This window comes from Scyliorhinus torazame, chromosome 8 (genome assembly GCF_047496885.1).
Source record: "Scyliorhinus torazame isolate Kashiwa2021f chromosome 8, sScyTor2.1, whole genome shotgun sequence".
Lineage (NCBI taxonomy): Eukaryota > Metazoa > Chordata > Chondrichthyes > Carcharhiniformes > Scyliorhinidae > Scyliorhinus > Scyliorhinus torazame.
Window position 1 is genome coordinate 255,611,948 of NC_092714.1, and position 23,030 is coordinate 255,634,977.

Consider the following 23,030-nt stretch of genomic DNA (forward strand, 5'->3'; position numbering starts at 1 on the left):
CCAAGGAGAACACCTCGGAGGAGAGCTTCGAGGATGCCACCGTTAGAGTAGCGGAACAGGTGTCATCCCCACCCTCCTCCAGCGCAGATACACACACCTCAGTGGGACATGCTAGTGGACAGGCTTCGGGGGCACAATGTGGTGAGCACCACACTGCTGATGATGCACAGCCGGTGGAGGCAGTAACCCCCAGGCGAGACAGTAGTGGGACGGCTGCTAGATCCCTAGACCCAAGTGGGTCCCTGCCTGATGCTGAGCCTGTGGAACAGGGTTACGCGGAGCTGATGGAGACGATAGGGAGCAGCCAGGACATTCAGACGGAGATGTCAGCGTCACTCCAGCCGATCCATAGCTGCTTGGTGGAGTCCCAGAGGCTACGGGTGCAGGAGATGGTGACGGCAATGAGTGGCACTGAGGCCAACACTGCTAGGGTGGTGACTGCAGTGGAAAGCCTGGTGCATGACATCAGCACCATCAGTGAAGATGTCCAAGATGTCGCACAGTCGGTGACGGCCTTGGCTGAGAGTCTCGGCAGATTGTCTGTCCCGCTGGGGGATGTCACCCTGTACTGGGCTGATCTTTGGGGGGGGGGGGGGGGTGGGGATAATGGGTGGGGGTTGGAGGGGGTGGGGATGGCAACATCTGGAGAGTGGGGATTTGAATTACACAATAAACACCTTTGTGCACAACGAATATGATGCCTCTGTCACTTTATTCCGCAATACGGACCAACCTCCGAACCCTTGGTCCACCTCTCCAGGCATCTTCCCCTCCCCATAGCACCTACCCACGCTCCAGCCATGGACATGTTCCCAGAGCTGTGTCCCATCCCCTGAGTGTTCAGTTGGCTGGTGTGTGTGTGCTGTTGCCTCCCACAATGTTCAAGCACAGTGTCCAGGCAAAAGGTGTAATTGGAATGCTAGGCAATGACTCCCACATACGACATGGCCCGCCCACCCACGGGAATCCACATGGGTTGTGTGAAATCCTTACTTGACCTTGATTGCCAATTCCCTATTAGCGATAACCTTCAGCCGCATGGGCAGAGGCCTCGGCAGTCGCTGGAGGTTACAGGTGGTCAGTGAGGCAGACAGGCCAGGAGAAGGGTTGACCCAGGAATGGGTAAATGCGATCCAGGGATTGGCATGATGGTTGCGCACGCGATTGCCTTCCAGTTGCCCCCCACCAAGCACCTTCCACCCACCCTCCCATGGCGCCCCGCCCCTATGGAGGGTCCCCCAGCCGAGGGTCCCTCGCCACCCACCGAGCATAGGGGCCGCAATCCCAGCGCCCCCGGGCTCTTTGCCTGTGAGCAAAGATGGCTACTCACCTCCTCAGCTCCCCACTGTAGCCTTCTGCCATGTTCACCTTTATCAAAAGCAGTACTAATCGGCGCCAGCCAGCATGGCCACTTTCTGGGGAGGCTGCTGAATGACTGGAGGTCATTGGTTTCTCGCCACGCTATGTCAAGGGCCCGATTTCACCCAGGGGAGCGGGCCGCTTGCATCGCCAAACTGTTTGGTGCCTGGTGCGGTTCTCATTTTTGGCCTCTTCCGCTATTCACCGGCCTCGTTTCACTTGAGCGAGAGCGCAACGGGGCCTGAGAATCGCGTCAATGGAGGACCCCTCTTACAAGCATCAAGGTGACCCCCTCCCACTATCACAGCAATATCAGGGGCTCACCCCTTCACAGGCATCTGCACCCCCCACCCCAACATACATAAGGGGGACCCTTCCCCACCATGGGGCTCCCCAGAGGCCCACCCCGACACTGCCCCTGGTACAGGTTGGTTCTGCCAGGTTGGTATGATGCCCTCTCCCTCCAGGGGTATACTTACCTTGGCACCCTGGCGGGTTCCCTTTGACTGATTCTTATATAGCTGTTGTGAATCTCACTGACCTGACGTCACAGTAACGAGGTATGAATATTTAGTTCAGGGGAATCATGGGGTTGGGAAGCCCTTTAATAAGATGCAATATTAACATTTATCAAAATGAAAGTTGGGACATCACCGGCAAAGGGAAGAGTGGGAAACGCGTTCTCACCGGTGAGAACCTCATTTCCCGTCTCTCATGGAATTTTGCACCTACACCAACAAATCCCCCCCCCCCCCCGCCACATGTATTGTGTTCAACGGCATGCTATTGGATTATTTGTAGAATAGTTAATGAACTCTGCATTGAAATATGTTGTATTTTGTAATGTGTTATTCTATTATTCTCCACTGAATTAGATTCTTTCGGCCCACCATGGCGGGCACAAGCGGAGGATCCCGTTGTAAGTTCACACTGGCATGAAACCAATTTTCAGGAAACTAGGCCTCCTCCCATATTCTCCCCCCACCCTCGCCATCAAATCCACTGGCGGGTGTCATGATATCCACATCAGCATATCATGGTGCAATCACACACACAGATGGACAGGTAGTTGGACCAACCAACGCACACATAACATTGCAGCCAATCACAAGTGAGAGCACACGCACTATTGAACAGGGAACACCACAGTTCCTGCTCGTTCTACCAGGAGATAGCTCAGAGCACAGAGCTCACAGCGCGCCACTCAGACATAGACCATGTGCTGAGTGCCTCACTAAGATAGAGATAGGGCTGGGTCCACAGGTTAGCTGGTGAAGCACATACCCAAGCCAGCAGTTGTTACCGTTGTTTAGACAATAAAACAGAGTTGTACCATCTACAGCCGTGTTGGATCATTTGTGCATCAGAACACCCAACACGACATGGTACCAGGAGTAGACGCTAACCAGCGACTGTGAGACCTACCTGCACCCTTTCAGAAATCCGCCATCCTGCTCCATGGAAAACATCAGCCCGCCGCAGCCGCTCCGAATCGCTGGTAACCTTGGCGTAAACTGAAAGCTGTTTAAACAGCGCTTCCAGCTCTTCCTAGAAGCCACAGACAGGGAGAATGCATCGGACACCAGGAAGATCGCCCTCCTCCTCTCCACAGCGGGGCAACACGCCATCCACTCTATAACTCCCTGGCATTCGCGGAAGGCGAGGACAAAACAAAATATAAGACGGTGCTTCAGAAGTTCGAGGAACACTTCAGCGTGGAAGTCAATGAGAGCTTCGAGAGGTACCTATTCCAGCAGCGCCTGCAGGGTAAGGATGAGCCTTTCCAATCTTACTTGACACACCTCCATATCCTCGCGCAGTCCTGCGGCTATGAGGCCACCTCTGACTCCATGATACGGGATCAGATAGTTTTTGGGGTCATCTCGGACACCCTACGCCAGCAGGTCCTCAAAATTAAGCGCCTCACCCTAGCGACTGCCATCGAGACCTGCGTTCTCCATGAGAACGCGACCAGCCGGTACTCCCAAATCCAGGCGGCCGAAACGGCACGGCACGGGTCCGACGAGGCGGAGCGGGTCCAATCGATCGAGTTCCTCCTGGCCCGCGGCCCGGACGAGGGCGGCCATTTTGCGCGCTTTCCGAGGCCTCCCACGCTTGTATGTGCCAAAAGAGGGGACGTTGACGCAGAGGGACGTGATGCGCAAGCACGCTCTACGCAGGACCGCACCGCGCATGCGCGGTGGCGCAATGAACGCAACGAACGCCATGACGTCACGATGTGTGGCAACTGTGGCTCCGCCCACTTAAAGCGGCTATGTCCGGCCAAAGCGCGACAATGCCTCCGCTGTGGCAGGATGGGCCAGTATGCTGTCTGCTGCCGAGTAGCTCAACCTGCCAACTCCCAACAATTCCACCAGCCTCGCAGGAACGTGTGGGCGATTCAGCCCCCCTACACTGGCTCATATCCAGATAGTATGCAGACCAGCGATACCGAAGACAGGGAGCCCTTCCGGGTTGCAGTAATCCACAAGAACCGGATATCCCCAAGTCGGAATCACCAGCTGCTGCCAGTGCACAGCATTGATCCGGGCGATGAGTGGTGTGCCACCCTAACGGTCAACCGATCCCAGATCACATTTCGCCTGGACACTGGTGCCTCCGCCAATCTTATCGCATGGTCAGCCTTCCAGACCTTGAAGGTTAAACCACCGATTCTGCCATCCCACTGTCAGCTGGTTGACTACAATGGAAACGTCATCGCGGCCATGGGGTCCTGCCAGCTCGATGTTACACACAACTCACACAAAGCCACATTATCATTTGAAATCATAGGATCCTCGAAGGACTCTCTGTTAGGCGCACAGGCGTGCAAGATCTTCCACCTCGTTCAGCGGGTACACACTCTGTCTCCAGAAGGCACGTCCGCTTTCCCGGATGCAGACTTTAGGGCGCAGCTCCACTCACTCCTCACGCACCAGGAGGTTTTCGAGGGCACGGGCACACTGCCCTACACATACAGAATACGTCTCAAACCGAATGCCACCCCGGTCATTCACGCACCTCGTATGGTCCCAGACCCACTCAAGGACTGCCTCAAGCAGCAATTGCAGGACCTGCAGGACCAAAGAGTGCTTTCCCGGGTCACGGAGCCAACGCCATGGGTCAGCTCCATGGTGTGCGTCAAGAAGCCCTCCGGCGAGCTCCGGATCTGTATCGACCCAAAAGATTTGAATCACAACATTATGAGCGAACACTACCCCATACCCAAACGAGAAGAAATTATGAGCGAAATGGCTCGGGCAAAAATATTCACCAAGCTTGATGCCTCAAAGGGCTTTTGGCAGATTCAATTGGATCAGTCCAGCAGGAAGCTGTGCACTTTCAACACTCCATTTGGCAGATACTGCTCAATAGGATGCCGTTTGGCATCATCTCGGCCTCCGAGGTGTTCCATCGCATCATGGAACAGATGATGGAGGGCATCGAAGGGGTACCCATCTACGTAGACAACGTTATCATCTGGTCCACCACACCACAGGAGCACATCAGTCGTCTCCAGCATGTCTTTGCACGGATACGTGATCAGGGTCTGCGCCTCAACCGAGCCAAGTGCTCTTTTGCCCAGACTGAGCTAAAGTTTTTGGGGGACCACATGTCCCGGTCGGGTGTGCGGCCGGATGCCGATAAAGTGGCAGCCATCGCAGCCATGCCGCAGCCGGCAGACAAGAAGGCAGTGCTGCGCTTTCTCGGGATGGTCAACTTCCTGGGGAAGTTCATTCCTAACCTTGCTTCGCACACGACTGCTCTCCGCCACCTGGTCAAAAAGACAACGGAATTCCAGTGGCTGCCCGCACACCAGAGTGAATGGGAGGAGCTCAAGGGCAAGCTCACCACCATCCCGGTACTGGCGTTTTTCGATACCACACGGGAAACAAAGATCTCAACTGACGCCAGCCAGTCCGGCATTGGGGCGGTACTCCTGCAACGGGACGACACCGCATCATGGGCTCCGGTCGCCTATGCGTCACGGGCCATGACCCCACAGAACAGCGCTATGCGCAGATTGAGAAGGAGTGCCTAGGCCTGTTGACTGGCATCGACAAGTTTCACGATTATGTATATGGTCTTCCGCAGTTCACTGTGGAGACTGACCATCGCCTCCTGGTCGGCATCATTCAGAAGGACCTCAACGATATGACCCCTCGCCTCCAGCGCATTCTGCTCAAGCTCCGGAGGTACGACTTCCAACTTGTCTACACCCTGGGGAAGGATCTCATCATCGCGGATGCTCTGTCCAGGGCGGTTAACACACTGCCCGAATCGGAGGGGTTCGTTTGTCAGGTCGACGCACAAGTAGCCTTCACATCGGCCAATCTGCCGGCCACTGATGCACGTCTGGCCCACATTCACCGTGAGACTGCGGCTGACCCCCTTCTACAGCGTGTGATGCGCCACATGACGGAAAGGTGGCTCAAGGGGCAGTGCCCACAATTTTACAATGTCCAGGACGACTTGGCCATCATTGATGGTGTCCTCTTGAAGTTGGACCGGATCGTGATCTCACACAGCATGCACCGGCTTGTCCTCAAACAACTGCACGAAGGCCATCTCGGGGTTGAAAAGTGCAGGCGGAGGGCCCGAGAGGCTGTGTACTGGCCGGGCATCAGCGACAACATCGGCAACATGGTGCTCAACTGTCCCATCTGACAAAGGTTTCAGCCGGCGCAACCCCCTGAGACCCTTCAGCCCCATGAGTTGGTCACGTCCCCCTGGGCGAAGGTGGGCGTGGACCTCTTTCATGCGCTCGGCAGGGACTACATTATTCTTATTGACTACTTCTCAAGTTATCCGGAGGTCATACGCCTGCACAACACGACGTCATCAGCTGTCATCCGGTCATGCAAAGAAATCTTTGCTCGCCATGGAATTCCGCTCACCGTCATGTCTGACAATGGGCCTTGCTTTGCGAGCCAAGAATGGTCTTCCTTTGCCACTTCATACAACTTCACACACGTGACGTCCAGTCCCTTGCATCCTCAGTCGAATGGCAAGGCGGAAAAGGGCGTCCACATTGTGAAGCGGCTCCTCTGCAAGGCTGCTGATGCCGGATCTGACTTCTGTTTAGCCCTACTGGCCTATCGCTCGGCCCCAATGTCCATGGGCCTCTTGCCAGCCCAGCTGTTGATGCGTCGCACCCTCAGGACCACTGTGCCGTCCATTCATGTTCCTGACCTCGACCATGCTCCAGTATTGCGTAGGATGCAACAACAGCGTGCTCAGCAGAAGGTGGCACATGACGCTCGGGCGACTGATCTTCCTGCCCTGTCGCCTGGAGACAACGTCCGCATACACCTACCGGAGGGTGGCTGGTCGGCAACCGCCGAGGTTCTCCGCCACGTGGCTCCCCGCTCATTCCTGGTTCGTATGCCTGATGGCTCCATTCACCGCCGTAATCGGCGGGCCCTTCGTCTGGTTCCGCGCTCGCTACGAGATCATGCACCGGTGCCACGCCCTCCTGTTGTCCCTGATGTTGACTTTGTGGAGCTTCCTGCCACTCTGCCTCTTCCTCTCTCACCCGTGGCCAGGCCCATTCCTCAGCCGGTGGATCCTGACCAACCCTTGAGGCGGTCAACCCGAATTCGTCCCCCACCTGAGAGACTTGACTTATGAGCCTGTTAGCACATTGGACTCACTGAATTGTTTTACAGTACTGTTAACGAGTTTCTTTTCTTGTCGTTCATTGTTCCAGAAGTTTTCTCTCGTCGTTTGTTGATTGCATTTGTTCTGTTATTGGTACAACCTCGTTGTTCTGTTGCACCTGACACCTTCCTCTGTATATAGTTTAGCCTCATGTACATGTTGTAAATATTGCACACACATACTCAGATGCACTCAGTACACATTTATGTTTATTAGCATGTAGGCACATGTCCTTTGTGAAAGGGGGGGATGTCATAATATCCACATCAGCATATCATGGTGCAATCACACACACACTGATGGACAGGCAGTTGGACCAACCAACACACACATAACATCGCAGCCAATCACCAGTGAGAGCACACGCACTATAAAAAAGGGGAACACCACAGTTCCCGCTCATTCTACCAGGAGATAGCTCAGAGCTCAGAGCTCACAGCGTGCCACTCAGACATATACCATGTGCTGAGTGCCTCACTAAGATAGTGATAGGCCTGGGTCCCCAGGTTAGCTGGTGAAGCACGTACCCAAGCCAGCAGTTAGTTGTTACCGTTGTTTAGACAATAAAACAGAGTTGTACCATCTGCAGCCGTGTTGGATCATTTGTGCATCAGAACACCCAACACGATAGCGGGGGCTTGGGAGAATTCTGCCCATTGTATTCTGCCAGTCTGCATTGCATTGGACTGAACGACACTGTCTTCTTGTCCAGTACGCATGTCCTGTGATATCACAAAGCACAATACAAATTACCTACTTGGCTGTTAAGAGCAATCAAGTGAAGGAAACAGGAAAACGGTCACTTTAAGCCCACTGGTATTGCAGAACTCATTGTAACCAGCCTCCTACCAGTGGACAGTTGCGAGAGTTCATTCTTGTTTCTCTGTCACTTTGGCTTGTTTGACATAAAATCGGAAACAGTCCTAAGTGCAGGAGATGCCTGTGAAACCACTTTGCCTGCAGGATGCCCCAAGCATTCTGTGGGTCACATTGGAGGAGACCTGGAAGTGAGTTGGTCCATTGTCTCCATACGAAACACTTCAGCAAACTGATCAACAAACCCACCCAAACGCATAAACTAACCCACCCAGAGTTGAAGAAAACTTCCTGGGCCTAGCAGCAAATACAGATGGTGCTGGAATTTCATCATCGATGAAATGTCTTTTGGCTTCCACCGAGTTCTGTGTCAGGCACGTTTAACCGAGTGTTTCCCAGTGCTGGCAGCACTGAGAATGACCCAGAATTTAACGGGACTCTGCTTCATTTCGGGGTCTTGGTGAGGTATGTCCTGTCAACGTCGCACTTAGTCCCATTTCCTGCGCTAACAAGCTCCGCATGAAGAGATCGGGGTACCATTTTTCAATGGTGTCCCGATCTCTTAGTCCCCCACCACAGCCTCTGGACCCCCCCCATGCCCCAATTTACCAATGAGGGGGTCTGCAGGCCACCCATACCTCACCTCATAAGGGTAGGGCACCCCCAGTTCCGATCCCAGTGCAGACAAGATGCCACCCAGTTACTTTGGCATCTGCCAGGCTGGCACTCGGATGACACTGCCTGGGTGGCACTGCCAGGATGGCAGTGGCACAATGCCCGGGTAGTATCTGGGGTGCCAAGGTACCACCCTGTCCATAGCCCCCTCCCCTCCCCCCAAGTACCGGTGACCCCCCTCCCCCCAAGTACTGGTACGCCTGTTCCATGATGGTGGAGACCAGTGCTAAACGACGCTCGCTTGGGATCTCCGAAGGTGCAGCCATTAGAACATAGAACATAGAACAATACAGCGCAGTACAGGCCCTTCGGCCCACGATGTTGCACCGAAACAAAAGCCATCTAACCTACACTATACCATTATCATCCATATGTTTATCCAATAAACTTTTAAATGCCCTCAATGTTGGCGAGTTCACTACTGTAGCAGGTAGAGCATTCCACGGCCTCACTACTCTTTGCGTAAAGAACCTACCTCTGACCTCTGTCCTATATCTATTACCCCTCAGTTTAAAGTTATGTCCCCTCGTGCCAGCCATTTCCATCCGCGGGAGAAGGCTCTCCCTATCACCCTATCCACCCTATCCAAACCCCTAATCATTTTGTATGCCTCTATTAAGTCTCCTCTTAACCTTCTTCTCTCCAACGAAAACAACCTCAATTCCATCAGCCTTTCCTCATAAGATTTTCCCTCCATACCAGGCAACATCCTGGTAAATCTCCTCTGCACCCGCTCCAAAGCCTCCACGTCCTTCCTATAATGCGGTGACCAGAACTGTACGCAATACTCCAAATGCGGCCGTACCAGAGTTCTGTACAGCTGCAACATGACCTCCTGACTCCGGAACTCAATCCCTCTACCAATAAAAGCCAACACTCCATAGGCCTTCTTCACAACCCTATCAACCTGGGTGGCAACTTTCAGGGATCTATGTACATGGACACCTAGATCCCTCTGCTCATCCACACTTTCAAGAACTTTACCATTAGCCAAATATTCCACATTCCTGTTATTCCTTCCAAAGTGAATCACCTCACACTTCTCTACATTAAACTCCATTTGCCACCTCTCAGCCCAGCTCTGCAGCTTATCTATATCCCTCTGTAACCTGCTACTTCCTTCCACACTATCGACAACACCACCGACTTTAGTATCGTCTGCAAATTTACTCACCCACCCTTCTGCGCCTTCCTCTGGGTCATTGATAAAAATGACAAACAGCAACGGCCCCAGAACAGATCCTTGTGGTACTCCACTTGTGACTGAACTCCATTCTGAACATTTCCCATCAACCACCACCCTCTGTCTTCTTTCAGCTAGCCAATTTCTGATCCACATCTCTAAATCATCCTCAATCCCCAGCCTCCGTATTTTCTGCAATAGCCTACCGTGGGGAACCTTATCAAACGCTTTGCTGAAATCCATATACACCACATCAACTGCTCTACCCTCGTCTACCTGTTCAGTCACCTTCTCAAAGAACTCGATAACGTTTGTGAGGCATGACCTACCCTTCACAAAGCCATGCTGACTATCCCTGATCATATTATTCCTATCTAGATGATTATAAATCTTGTCTCTTATAATCCCCTCCAAGACTTTACCCACTACAGACGTGAGGCTCACCGGTCTATAGTTGCCGGGGTTGTCTCTGCTCCCCTTTTTGAACAAAGGGACCACATTTGCTATCCTCCAGTCCTCTGACACTATTCCTGTAGCCAATGATGACATACAAATCAAAGCCAATGGTCCAGCAATCTCTTCCCTGGCCTCCCAGAGAATCCTAGGATAAATCCCATCAGGTCCCGGGGACTTATCTATTTTCAGCCTGTCCAGAATTGCCAACACCTCTTCCCTACGTACCTCAATGCCATCTAATCTATTTACCTGGAGCTCAGCATTCTCCTCCACAACATTATCTTTTTCCTGAGTGAATACTGACGAAAAATATTCATTTAGTATCTCGCCTATCTCTTCAGACTCTACACACAACTTCCCATCCCTGTCCTTGACTGGTCCTACTCTTTCCCTAGTCATTCGCTTATTCCTGACATACCTATAGAAAGCTTTTGGGTTTTCCTTGATCCTTCCTGCCAAATACTTCTCATGTCCCCTCCTTGCTCGTCTTAGCTCTCTCTTTAGATCCTTCCTCGCTACCTTGTAACTATCCATCGCCCCAACTGAAACTTCACACCTCATCTTCACATAGGCCTCCTTCTTCCTCTTAACAAGAGATTCCACTTCTTTGGTAAACCACGGTTCCCTCGCTCGGCACCTTCCTCCCTGCCTGACCGGTACATACTTATCAAGAACACGCAGTAGCTGATCCTTGAACAAGCTCCACTTATCCAGTGTGTCCAACACTTGCAGCCTACTTCTCCACCTTATCCCCCCCAAGTCACGTCTAATGGCATCATAATTTCCCACCACCCAGCTATAACTCTTGCCCTGCGGTGTATACTTATCCCTTTCCATCCTTAACGTAAACGTCACCGAATTGTGGTCACTGTCCCCAAAGTGCTCACCTACCTCCAAATCCAACACCTGGCCTGGTTCATTACCCAAAACCAAATCCAATGTGGCCTCGCCTCTTGTTGGCCTGTCAACAAACTGTGTCAGGAAACCCTCCTGCACACACTGTACAAAAAACGACCCATCTACTGTACTCGAACTATATCTTTTCCAGTCAATATTTGGAAAGTTAAAGTCTCCCATAATAACTACCCTGTTACTTTCGCTCTTATCCAGGATCATCCTCGCCATCCTTTCCTCTACATCCCTAGAACTATTTGGAGGCCTATAGAAGACTCCCAACAGTGTGACCTCTCCTTTCATGTTTCTAACCTCAGCCCATACTACCTCGGAAGATGAGTCCCCATCTAGCATCCTCTCCGCCACCATTAGTTCCCGCACCTGATGTAACTCCGACGCAGGTGTATTCAAGTGAGCCTAGCTATGCACTTGAACATGCAAACCTGATCCCGCCCATTCTGGTGGGATCCAGATTGCAATGCCTCACGAGATCTCATTAGATCTCGTGACGCGCAACATGGCCGTTAACGACCTCTTTGAGTCACGGCTGGGGAGCGGCGAGACTGGTGGATCGCAGCTTAAGTGTGGTTGAATACAGGTGTGGATATTATGCAGAAAACCAATGGGAAAACACCCCGCCAACCTCACCCAAAATGACACTGCAAATGTTTTGGTTGAATTCCGCCTGTCGTTCCTTTCAAAACCTCAGCTTGTCTGAAAGCACCTAATGGCCAAGCAAATGCTTTTACATTGAAACAGTGATTACAATTCAGGTCCCATGCACATCAATAAAAGAAAGGCTCCCGCTTTTCAAAGTTGTGACATGGAGCATTATATACACAACTAAATTTATTTAACATCTCATCCAAAATACAGCACCTCCTGGAGTGCAGCATCCCCTCAGGGCAGCGCTGAATAGCCACCCCAAATTTTGCTCTCGACTTGTTGGTTGTGGACACAATCTTGGGACCCAGAGATGAATATTCCTCCCAGCCTCCGGAAATAGATGGGAAATAGATCAGATGACTCTACTGAAAGCAAGCGTGCACTCAGCTCACATCTGAGACACCTGCTTGCAAACATGATTATTCTGCATCAAAAAAACTTAATTAGATCCCAAATATCACCTTACACTTTCCGTCCTAAGGGGGAGGGAGAGAACAATAATGTAAAAGTGGAAGCTACAGAGTAATAAAACATCTTTCACTGCATTAGTGAGAATTCTTCTGAGAGCCCAAAACACCAGGATCAGTTTTATTATGGGTAATTAATGATCCATTATGAGTAGATTGCCAGCTAAGCCAAATCATTAATGAGTTATGGGTCATTCAAATTGGGAATAGCATGCTTGGCAATTCAGTCAATTGAGACTGCGGTTCCCTTTTCTTTTGCACTCTACTTATTATCTGCTCAGCACATTTCACCACGGTAGCAATTACAAGATCTGTTTGAAAACAACGTAAATGCTGATTACATATGTATTTGGGTTTTTTTTCAGATTATTAATGGTCCTTCAGCTCAGGCATTGTGTAAAACCTTCTACTGCATTTTATGAAATTCCAACCGTTCTCAGTCCGAATCCAAGCATTTCGTACTGAGGTGAACACCCAAGCATGTACCTCTAACATATTGAATGCAGCGTGATCAAGTCGTTTGCACACAGAGGCCTACGCTTCCATTACCCCCCGTTTCGCTTCACATGCCACTGTCGCTCTATCCCCGAGTCAATTAGCAACTTCACAGTTCTTGCCCCTGCTTTCAAATCACTCCAGGAGCATATCTCCCCCTCCCCCGCCCACCTTACCTTTTTAGCTTTTTCAGTCGCCCTGTACCGGTGGTCCTTGATGGCTTAACCCCAACCTCGACATTAAAGATTTGCGTGTCCTCTCCAATCCTCTGGCATCTCTCCACTCCCCCCATTTTGTTCATCATATTCACAACCAGCCTTGACAGCGCAGTGGTTATGGTACTGCGCCAGTAAAACGGATGTCACAATCCAACATGAATTTGAATTCAATCAATCAGGAAAAAATGTATGCATTCAGGTTGTCAAGAGAAACGCCTTTAGGAAAACAAACTCACGAGCATTCCTGTATAGAACTCCAATCCCTCTGGGCAATCCAGTGTCAGCAGTGTTCTTCGCACCCCAAGAACAATTATAGTATCAAACATACACCTCCAATATCTCTGAATCGAATCTCCATAGTCCCTTCCTTATGTATTCATCCTACATCTTATGCTCATCTGTTTCTTATTGTTGCAAAAATATACTTTATTCGTACAATATCTGAAAGAACATTACAATCATTTCAAAATGGCCATTACACAAAGTTCAATAATATTCCGGTTCTCTACATACGTCACGTTTCAGGTGCTTCACTACAGTCAAAGAAACATGACATGCATTTCCAAGATGGTCATGGGGAGGCACGGTGGCCCAGTAGTTAGCACTGCTGCCTCGTGTCGCCGAGGATCCGGGTTCGATCCCGGCCCAGGGTCACTGTCCGTGTGGCATTTGCACATTCTCCCCAGGCGTCTCACCCCCACAACACAAAGATGTGCAGGGTAGGTGGACTGGCCACTCTAAATAGCCCCTTAATTGGAAAATAAGAATTAGGTACTCTAAATGTATTTTTACAAATTGTTTATAATTTCCAAAAATGGTCATTACAAATGATATTCAAGTTGTCCACCCAGACCAAGTTGCACTCTGAGGTGCTTCAATGTAATTTTGATACGTGTAACATTTACTGTATACATTCAGTGTGAGTCACTCAACCCAAGGGGATTCTGTACAATTCCCCTCCCCTTGGTTTACTCTGGCTGAAAGGTCTTAGTCAGTGACCTTCCCCCATTGCGTTTCGGCGGCAGCTGCCCCAAGCTATAGTGCATCCCTCAGCACATAGTCCTGGGCTCCCAATTTACTCCAATCCCCAAATCCCTCTATTATTCACCTTAGCTTGTCTGACCTCAGGATGTCTCCACTGCAGCCTTCCTTCCTTTGACATAAGGTTACCACTACACTATCTCTTTACCAGCTAGCCACGTATGCACCTCCGGCACTGGATTACTCTTCATTCCTGTGATTTCTCCTGAGTGTCCACACAAATCCTTTACTTATCCAACACAGTCTCTATCACAGATAGCTTCTTGTTTCACCATTTTAATGCTTCTCTCTGAACACCCTCCCTAGATTCTCCACCTTGTCACCTCCTCTTTGACTGGAGTCCTCCCACCCTGACCCTCTCCATCCCTTTTTCCCTCCTGCTGTTCGCCACCTTGCAATATTCGTTTTCCCAGAGTGTATACATGGTATCAATGTTTGAGATGTCTCCCTGTATATAAAGAGAACTAAAGAAATGTAGCTGTAGTAGTCATGAGAGGTTTATAACTCAGCACGGGTATATGTAGCCTGAGAGACTGATATTGAGGGTAGGATTCAGGCAGGTTCGATACGATGTACATTGTTCTGTTTGGTCTCCTATGTGTTGCAAAGGAATCCACCAAACACCTTGACTTGTCCAAACTAGGATCTTTATTGAATCACATGTGGTAAGATAGCGATCTGTTACAGAGCAAGTTATCGTGGAGTTTATTTGTACTCCTCTGGAACTACACCTAGCATGACTGTTCACCTGTATGTTTTACTACCATTTCCTCCAACCATCTCCCGATGGCCGCATGTGTCCCCCTTTATATTGGAGTCCCTAGTGACATGACCACGGTCTTGGAACCGCATGGTGTGTCTGCACCACCACCTACTAGTTGGAGGTCACACACCATCCAGTGATGACATTGCTTGCAGGCATATCACCACATACATAAAAGAAGTTGTGACTACTTAATAATAGAGAACTTTACTCTAAGGTTGGGGATAGGTGGCCAAGAGTGAGGTGTGTTCTGACAGAGGCTTTTAGCAATGAGAAAGGAAAGCATATAATGAACGTGGTAGTGTTAAGGGGGACACAGTAGCACAGTGGTTAGCGCAGTTGCTTCACAGCTCCAGAGTACCAGGTTTGATTCCTGGCTTGGGTCACTGTCTGCACGGAGTTTGCACTTTCTCCCCGTGTCTGTGTGGGTTTCCTCCGGGTGCTCCGGTTTCCTCCCACTGTCCAAAAATGTGCAGGTTAGGTTGATAGGCCATATTAAATTGCCCTTAATGTCCAAAAAGGTTGGGTTGAGTTCTGGGGATAGGGCGAGGGTGTGGGCTCAGGTAGGGTGCTCTTTCCAAGGGCCAGTGAAGACTCGAAGGGCCGAATGGCCTCCTTCTGCATTGTAAATTCTATGATAGTCTATGATAGTTTATAACAGACCATTTCATTCTGCGGAAGGTAGAGTGGATAGAAAGGGTGTGATGGAGGTAATTAAGGCTGCATTTTATAGAACTGGGTGAGTGATACAAAGAGTACAGTGTTTAATACTGAGTGATTGGTATAAAAGACTCCGTGTATATTACTGAAGGTGCGGGCGTATTTAATTGAGGTGTATATAAATACTTCAAAATTGAAAACAGGTCTTTTAGGTTTTTTGTTTAAACATCTGTAAATTGCCTCATACCACCAGCTCAGTCAAGTAAGACTGATATAAAACTGTTTATACAGGGTGATTGTTGACATATACTTCATTAATGTGCCCATTATTCTTAGTCTACTGAAGGCTGTGATTTTGTAAAGGAATAAAAATTGATTCTCTGTGTTAGGCTATGTACTTTCTTTCAATTCAGGTTTTTTTTTAACTTTAAAGACTTTTAAAAACTTTTTACTCGCATTTGATTTGATGGATTTTACTCAGAATATCATGGAATTATGGGCAAAATAAAACCTGCCTGGTGCTTGACTGTGCTCTAATCTTTGCAGTGATCTCATAAGGTGTCATTAAAAGGAGCGATTGTCTGTTAAAGAAGCCACAGCAAAGGCCAATCTCGATCGCAGCTCGCTGATCTATCAACTGGTAAAATCCTCTAATCCGTAGCTCTGTCTGCAGGCTAGAATTCCCTTTCCCAAAACATTCCACCTTGCCACATTACCTATGGGAATGCAATTTGGATGAAGGAAGTTGTTTTGTACATGGCATTGTGCTTCGCAGAATCCCCTCCTTGAAACATCGGGCATCTTCCAAGGGCAACGTGAGGGTCGTCAAGTGAAGTTGCAGCTGGTTGCCATGACATCTGTTCCGAAGGACACTGCCCAAAAAAATGTCAACCTGCCTGCCTTCTCTCTCTGGGTAATGGCTATTCTTGCTTTTTCTGTTTTATTTTCTGATTTCCAGCGTTTGCCGGTTTATTTTTCAGGACATCGACGCACTCGTGAATTTTATTTTTTGCCACGCAAAGATTTAAAGCTTGAAAAAATTAAAGCAGAGAAAAATGTTGCTCCTGTTTTTTTTTGTTTGGATTTCTTGTGAGAATACAGGCCTTACTGATATTTTTTGTCCATTCCTAGTTGCCCTTGAGACGGTGACGGTGCGCCTTTCTCCATGAACCCCTGCAGCCCATGTGACGAAGGTATTCCCATAGTGCTGATAGGTAAGGAGTTTCAGGATTTTCACCCAGCGACCATGAAAGAATAGCAATCATAGTCAGGGCGGTACGTGACTCTAGGAGGAAACCTAGAGATGATGGTGTTCCCATGCACCTGCTGCTCTTGTCCTTTCGCATGATGGAGATCATCGGTGTGAGAACCATCTCACTCATAGATTTCCCATCGATGGGTTTGTACCAGGCATTGAAAGGTCGGAGAGAACCAATCATTTTCTGAACCAATAATAGACACAGACAGGCTCATCTGGCAACTGGAATATTTTTTTAAAGAGAGTCCTTTAAAAATTGCCTATTGGGGTAAGCACGTTGGCACAGTGGGGTAGCCCTGCAGCCTCATGGCGCTGAGGTCCCGGGTTCGATCCCGGCTCTGGGTCACTGTCCATGTGGAGTTTGCACATTCTCCCCGTGTTTGTGTGGGTTTCGCCCCCACAACCCAAAGACGTGGTGGATTGGCCACGCTAAATTGCCTCTTAATTGGAAAAAATTAATTGGGTACACTAAATTTATTTATTTTTAAATTTTAAATAAAAAATTGCCTATTGGGGTCCAAATTCTGAGGCAATTACCATCTTCAAGGAACTCTGAATCTTTTGACCTTGCCATCAACTTTGCGACTGAGAAATTGCCTCATATTGCAAAGGTATAACTTTTATCATGGATATATCAGCAGTATTATTTACACTTGCACATTAATTCAAAATTGACTTTTGGAGTGCCCACAAGTGCATTGTCTTTCTGGTTTTGTTTGACTTCAGCTGTCACAATGGCACTAAACAAACAGCAGGATTCACTTCCCAAAGCAAAATGTTGGAAATTTGAAACAAAAACAGAAAATGTTGGAAATACTCAGCTGAAACAGTAGCAGCAGTGGAGTAGGCCATTCGGCCCATCGAGTCTGCCCCGCCATTCAATAGGATCATGACTGATCCGACATTCCTCACATCCACATTCCTGCCTTTCCCTGTGACCTTTGATTCCCTCACTGATCAAGAATCTAAATATCTCAGCATTAAATTCACACAAGGACTATGCCCCCCACAGCTTTCTGTGGCAAGGAGTTCCAGAGACTCACCACCCTCTGAGAGAAGAAATTCCCCCTCATTTCAGTCTTAAATTGGCATCCCTTTATTTTGAGACTGTGCTCTCTAGCCCTAAACTCTCCCATGAAGGGAAAATCCTCTTTCCATTTACCCTGTCAAATCCCTTCAGAATCCAGTAGGTTTCAATAAGGTCACCTCTCATTCTCCTCAATTCCAATGAGTAGAGTCCCAATCTGTTTAACCTATGCTCATAAGGCAGCCCCTCCTTACTGGAGATCATCCTACTGAATCGTCACTGCACCACCATCAATGAAATAATGGGCAGGATTCTCTGACCCCGTGCCGGGTCTGAGAATCGCCAGGGGGGTGGCGCGATTCACACGCCGTCGCCACGATGCATGTCCGCCAATGACCGGAGAATTGTCGCCATTGGTGCCAGCACAGTTGGCGCAGCGCTGGTCCGGGGCCGCTCTATCCGCCCCCCCCCCCCCCCCCCAGCGATTCTCCGCGCGCGATGGGCCGAGTGCCCGCCAAGATAGGCCAAGTCCCGCCGGCGCCGTTCACGTGTGGTCCTACCCAGCAGGTCCTCGCCGTTCAAGTTGCGGGGGGCGGCCTGTGGTGGTGGTAGTGGTGGGGGGGATCCGACCCGGAGGGGGGGGGGCTCCCCGGTGGCTTGCCCCACATTCGGGGCCTACCAATCGGCGGGTGGGCTTATCCTGGTGGCGTCCTATGTTCCTCCGCGCCTGGCCCCTGTAGCTCTCCACCATGTTGCGACGGGGCCGGCCCCGGAGAAGGTAACCCATGCGCATGTGCGGACTCGCACTGGCTGTAGTGCGCATGCGCCGACCCGCGATGCCCGTTCTGACGCCGGTATCGGCAGCTGGAGCAGGGTCCGGCTCTCCAGTGCCGTGCTGGCCCCCTGTGCGGTGCAGGATCACTGCTCCTAGGGGCCTGTTGACGCCGACGTAAAACGCCCCGCCATTTACGACGGCATCAACACTTAGCCCCAGGATCAGAGAATCCCACCCAATATCTTTCCTTAAATAAGGGGACCAAAACTGCTCTCAGACTTCCAGATAAGGGGCGTGATTGCACACAGTGCAGAGCGGGGTGTAATGGGTGAACTGCACAAGAGCCCAAAATTGGGCTCCGCGCCAGGCACGTGGCCGATCGCGAGACACCCAACTTGCTCCACTCAGCGCGATCTGGATTTTGCCCTCACTGGGTATATATCCGGTCGCCAGATTCACCTGGCACCCAGTAATCAACACCCGTGCTTGAGAGACCTCGCCAGAGCGCAGCCTCATACTGATCCACACAAACATGGACCAGGTATAACGGCATCTTGGGGGTCTCGCAAGCCATTGGAGATCCAGGGTGGTCGGGTACAGGATAGGGTGGCACCCTGGCAGTGCCACCCAGGCACTCTGGCAGTGCCAACTCAACAAGATTTGGGGGTGGTGAGGGCCTGAAAGGGGATGGGGAAAGATCAGGCTGCCAATCAAATTGCGCCCTTATCTGCGAACTGACGTTCCAGCTGGCATGATCAGCTCGCCAGGTGGAAATCCTCTAAGTCCAGCCTTGACAGAGAGAAACTTCCCAAAGCCAAAAACATTGGCAAAATGCCGTTGAATAGCGAGGTGATTCTGGACTTTGTTTTAAGTCCACCAAATCACGCCCGTGGTCTCACCAGTACCTTATACAATTGCAGCAAGACTTCCATTCTCTTATACTCCAACCCCCTGGAAATAAGGGCCAACATCCCTTCAGCCTTCCTGATTACCTGCTGCCCCTGTGTGCTAGCTTTCTATGTTTCCTGCACAAGTACCCCCAAGTCCCTTTGTGTTGCAGCTTTCTGCGGTTTTTCCTTATTTAATGATTCTTTGTTCTTTTGTTCTTCCTTCCAAAATGAACAACTTCACATTTTCCCACATTATACTCCATTTGCCAAACGTTTGCCCACTTACTTAACCTATGAATATCTTTTTGCAAACTGTTTGTATCCCTCTCGCAACTTGCCTTTCCACCTATTTTTCCAATGGGTGGAGTCATTTGGTTCCAGTACATTCGCCTCCTTCCTCCAAGTAATTAATATATATTGTAAACAGCTGTGGTCCCAGCACTGATCCCTGTGAAACATCGCTGATAATAGATCACCAAGCTGAAAAAGAACCCCTTGCCCCAACCGCTGTTTCCTGCCCATTAGTCAATTCTCTATCCATGCCAATATATTACCTCCAACACCATGGGCTCTTAACCTTTTGTGAGGTGCCTTGTCAAATGCCTTCTGAAAGTCCAAATGCAACACATCTACTGGTCCCCCTCTATCCACTCTGGTTGAGACTTGCTCAAAGAACTCTAATAAATTAGACATGATTTCTCTTTCATGAAGCCATGCTGGCTCTGCTTGATTAGACTATGATTGTCCAAATATGCTGTTATTACGTCCTTAATAATTGATTCCAATATATTTCCAACAATAGATATAAAGCTGATTGGCCTATAGTTACCTGCTTTTTGCTTTCCTCCCTTTTTAAATAGAGGTGTCACATTGGCAGTTTTCCAGTCCTTCGATACTTCTCCAGAATCCAAGGATTTGGGGAAAATTACAACCAATGCATTCATTATCTCTGCAGCCACTTCTTTTAGGATCCTAGGATGCAAGCCATCAGGGCCAAGGGACTTAACTGCCTTTAGCCATTAGTTTGTCTAATACCACTTCTCTAGTGATGGTGGTGGTGTTTAATTGCTCCCCTGTATTCTTTAGTATTAATGCGATTTTCGAAGTATCTTCCACTGTAAAGACTAATGCAAAGTATCTGTTTAACTCCTCTGCCATTTCCTTGTACTCCATAACTATCTCCCTAGATTCATTTTCCAAGACGCTTATGTTTACTTTGATCTCTGCTCTCCTTTTTAGATATTTAAAGAAGCCCTTCTTGTCAGTTTTTATATTCCTCGATAGATTGTCCTCATAGTTTATTTTCTCTCTCTTTATTATCTTTTTATTCCTCCTTTGTTGGATTCTGAACTTATCCCAGTCTTTGGGACTATCACTGATTTTTACCTCCGTAAATGTTTTTTCTTTCAACTGATTACTTAACTCCCTTGATTAGCCATGATTTGTTTATTCCTCACTTAGGATTATTCCTGCTTACTGGGATATATTTTTGCTGAGAGTCATGAATTACCTCCTTACAGGGGCTGATTTAGCACACTGGGCTAAATCGCTGGCTTTTAAAGCAGACCAAGGCAGGCCAGTAGCACGGTTCAATTCCCGTACCAGCCTCCCTGAACAGGCGCCGGAAAGTGGTGACTAGGGGCATTTCATAGTAACTTCATTTGAAGCCTACTTGTGACAATAAGCGATTTTCATTTCATTTCACTGCTTGTTTACTAGCCTTTCCTGCTAATCTATCCACCCAGTCCACTTTAGCTAATTCCATCCTCATTTCTTTGTAGTTCTCTTTATTTAAGTTAAACACAGTTGTTTCTGACCCAAGTTTCTCACTCTGAAACTGAATATTAAATTCTATCATATTATGATCACTACTTCCTATGGGTTATTTCAATCTGAGGTTATTTATTACCCTGTCTCATTACCCTTTACCAGATCCAAGATAACCTGTTCCCTGGTTGATTTGTACCTTTCCCAACAATGTGGGTAATGTTTGGAGTCTGTACACTGCTCCTACCAATAACTTATTTTCCTTTCTGTTTTTTACCTCCACCCAAATGGACTCTACATCTGAGTCAAGACTCTCACAACTGTCCTCATTTCATCTCTTTTAACAGTGCTACCCCACCATCTTTTTCTTTCCCCCTGTCTTTCTGAAAGGTCAGGTGTCCCTGAATGTTAAGTTCCCAGATTTAATCTTCTTGTATCCATGATATCATAACTATTTACCTCAATTTGCACAGTTGGTTTGTCTACCTTATTCTGAATGATTCAGGCATTAAGATACAAAGCCCTTAGGTTTGCCTACTTGCCATTTTTCATCATAATAACTTGTCTTTGTACTTTGGCCGTATTTGCCGCTCGCCCTTAAGTACCCTGTCTACCACTTTTAGATTTTACTGTTCTTTCTTTTATTGCTATCCATGTTTCTCTTTCCCTTGTCACTCTGCTTAGGCACCATTCCCCTGCCATTCTAGTTTAAACCCGCCCCAACCACTCTAGCAAATATTCACCCGAGGACATCAGCCCCGGTCCTGCCCAGGTGTAACCCATCCCGTTTGTACTAGTCCCACCTCCCCCAGAACAAGTCCCAATGCCCCAGGAATCTGAAACCCTCCCCCTCGCACCATCTCTTCAGCCATGTATTCACCCGATATATCTGACTGTTTCAACTCTGACTAGCATGTGGGAATGGTAGTAATCCTGAGATCACTATGTTTAAGGTCCTATTTTTAAACTTACTTCCTAACTCCATATATTCTGCTTTTAGAACATCATCCCTATATTCTGCTTTTAGTAAATCATCCCTTTTTTGAAACTGAATGGAACCAGCCAGATAAATGCTCTGGCTAAAAGAGCAGGTCGGCGTTTATGAGTCGTGCAGCAAGTAACTCACCTCCTGACTCCCCAAAGCATGTCCACCATCTACAAAACACAAGTTAAGAGTGTGATGAAATACTCTCTGCTTGCATGAATGAGTGCAGCTCCAACAACACTCACGAAGCTCGACACCTGTGGTTCTAAAAGACATCTTCCCACTACTTCCTTATGGGCAACAAATGCTGACCTAGATAGCGATGGCCACATCCCATGAAAGGGTTTTTTTAAATTAACACAATGAATGATGAAAGTGCATGGACTGCTTTTATATAGTACGAAGTCTTACAACACCAGGTTAAAGTCCAACAGGTTTGTTTCGATGTCACTAGCTTTCGGAGCGCTGCTCCTTCCTCAGGTGCTTTTATATAGGAAGAGCCTAGGTTTGATTTCCAATCACTACTAATTTTGCTGATGCTAGTGAGTGTGCCATAGCTAACCTGGGCTGGGAAAAGTGGCAACAACTCAGTTCTCACTTTTGATTGCTATCCACTACACCGTAAAGTGGACATGGGAACATAGAGACCTGGGCGCATACATGCACGAATCATCAAAGGTGGCAGGCAGAGTGAGAAAGTGGTTATGAAGGTACATAGCATCCTTGGCTTTATAAAAAAGAAACATTGAGTAAAAGAGCGAGGAAGGCATGTTGAACATTTGAAAAACATTTGTTTAGCCTTAACTGGAGTATTGTGGCCAATTCTGGGCAGCACAGTTTAGGAAAGATGGAAAGGCTTCAAAGAGGGTGCAGTTAAAAATTCACAAGAATTGTTCCAGGGATGATGGATGTCAGATAGGTTGAAGAAGCAGGAGATTATTTTACTGACAGAAGAGAAGGTCAAGAGGAGAATT

General features: G+C 48.7%; 1 long non-coding RNA gene across 2 annotated transcripts in view; it reads right to left on the minus strand.

Moving 5' to 3' along the window:
- The window catches only part of LOC140428546 (uncharacterized), a 461,056-nt gene that overhangs the window by 287,571 nt on the left and 150,455 nt on the right, over positions 1–23,030 (minus strand). The gene's annotated exons all lie outside the window — the stretch shown is intronic.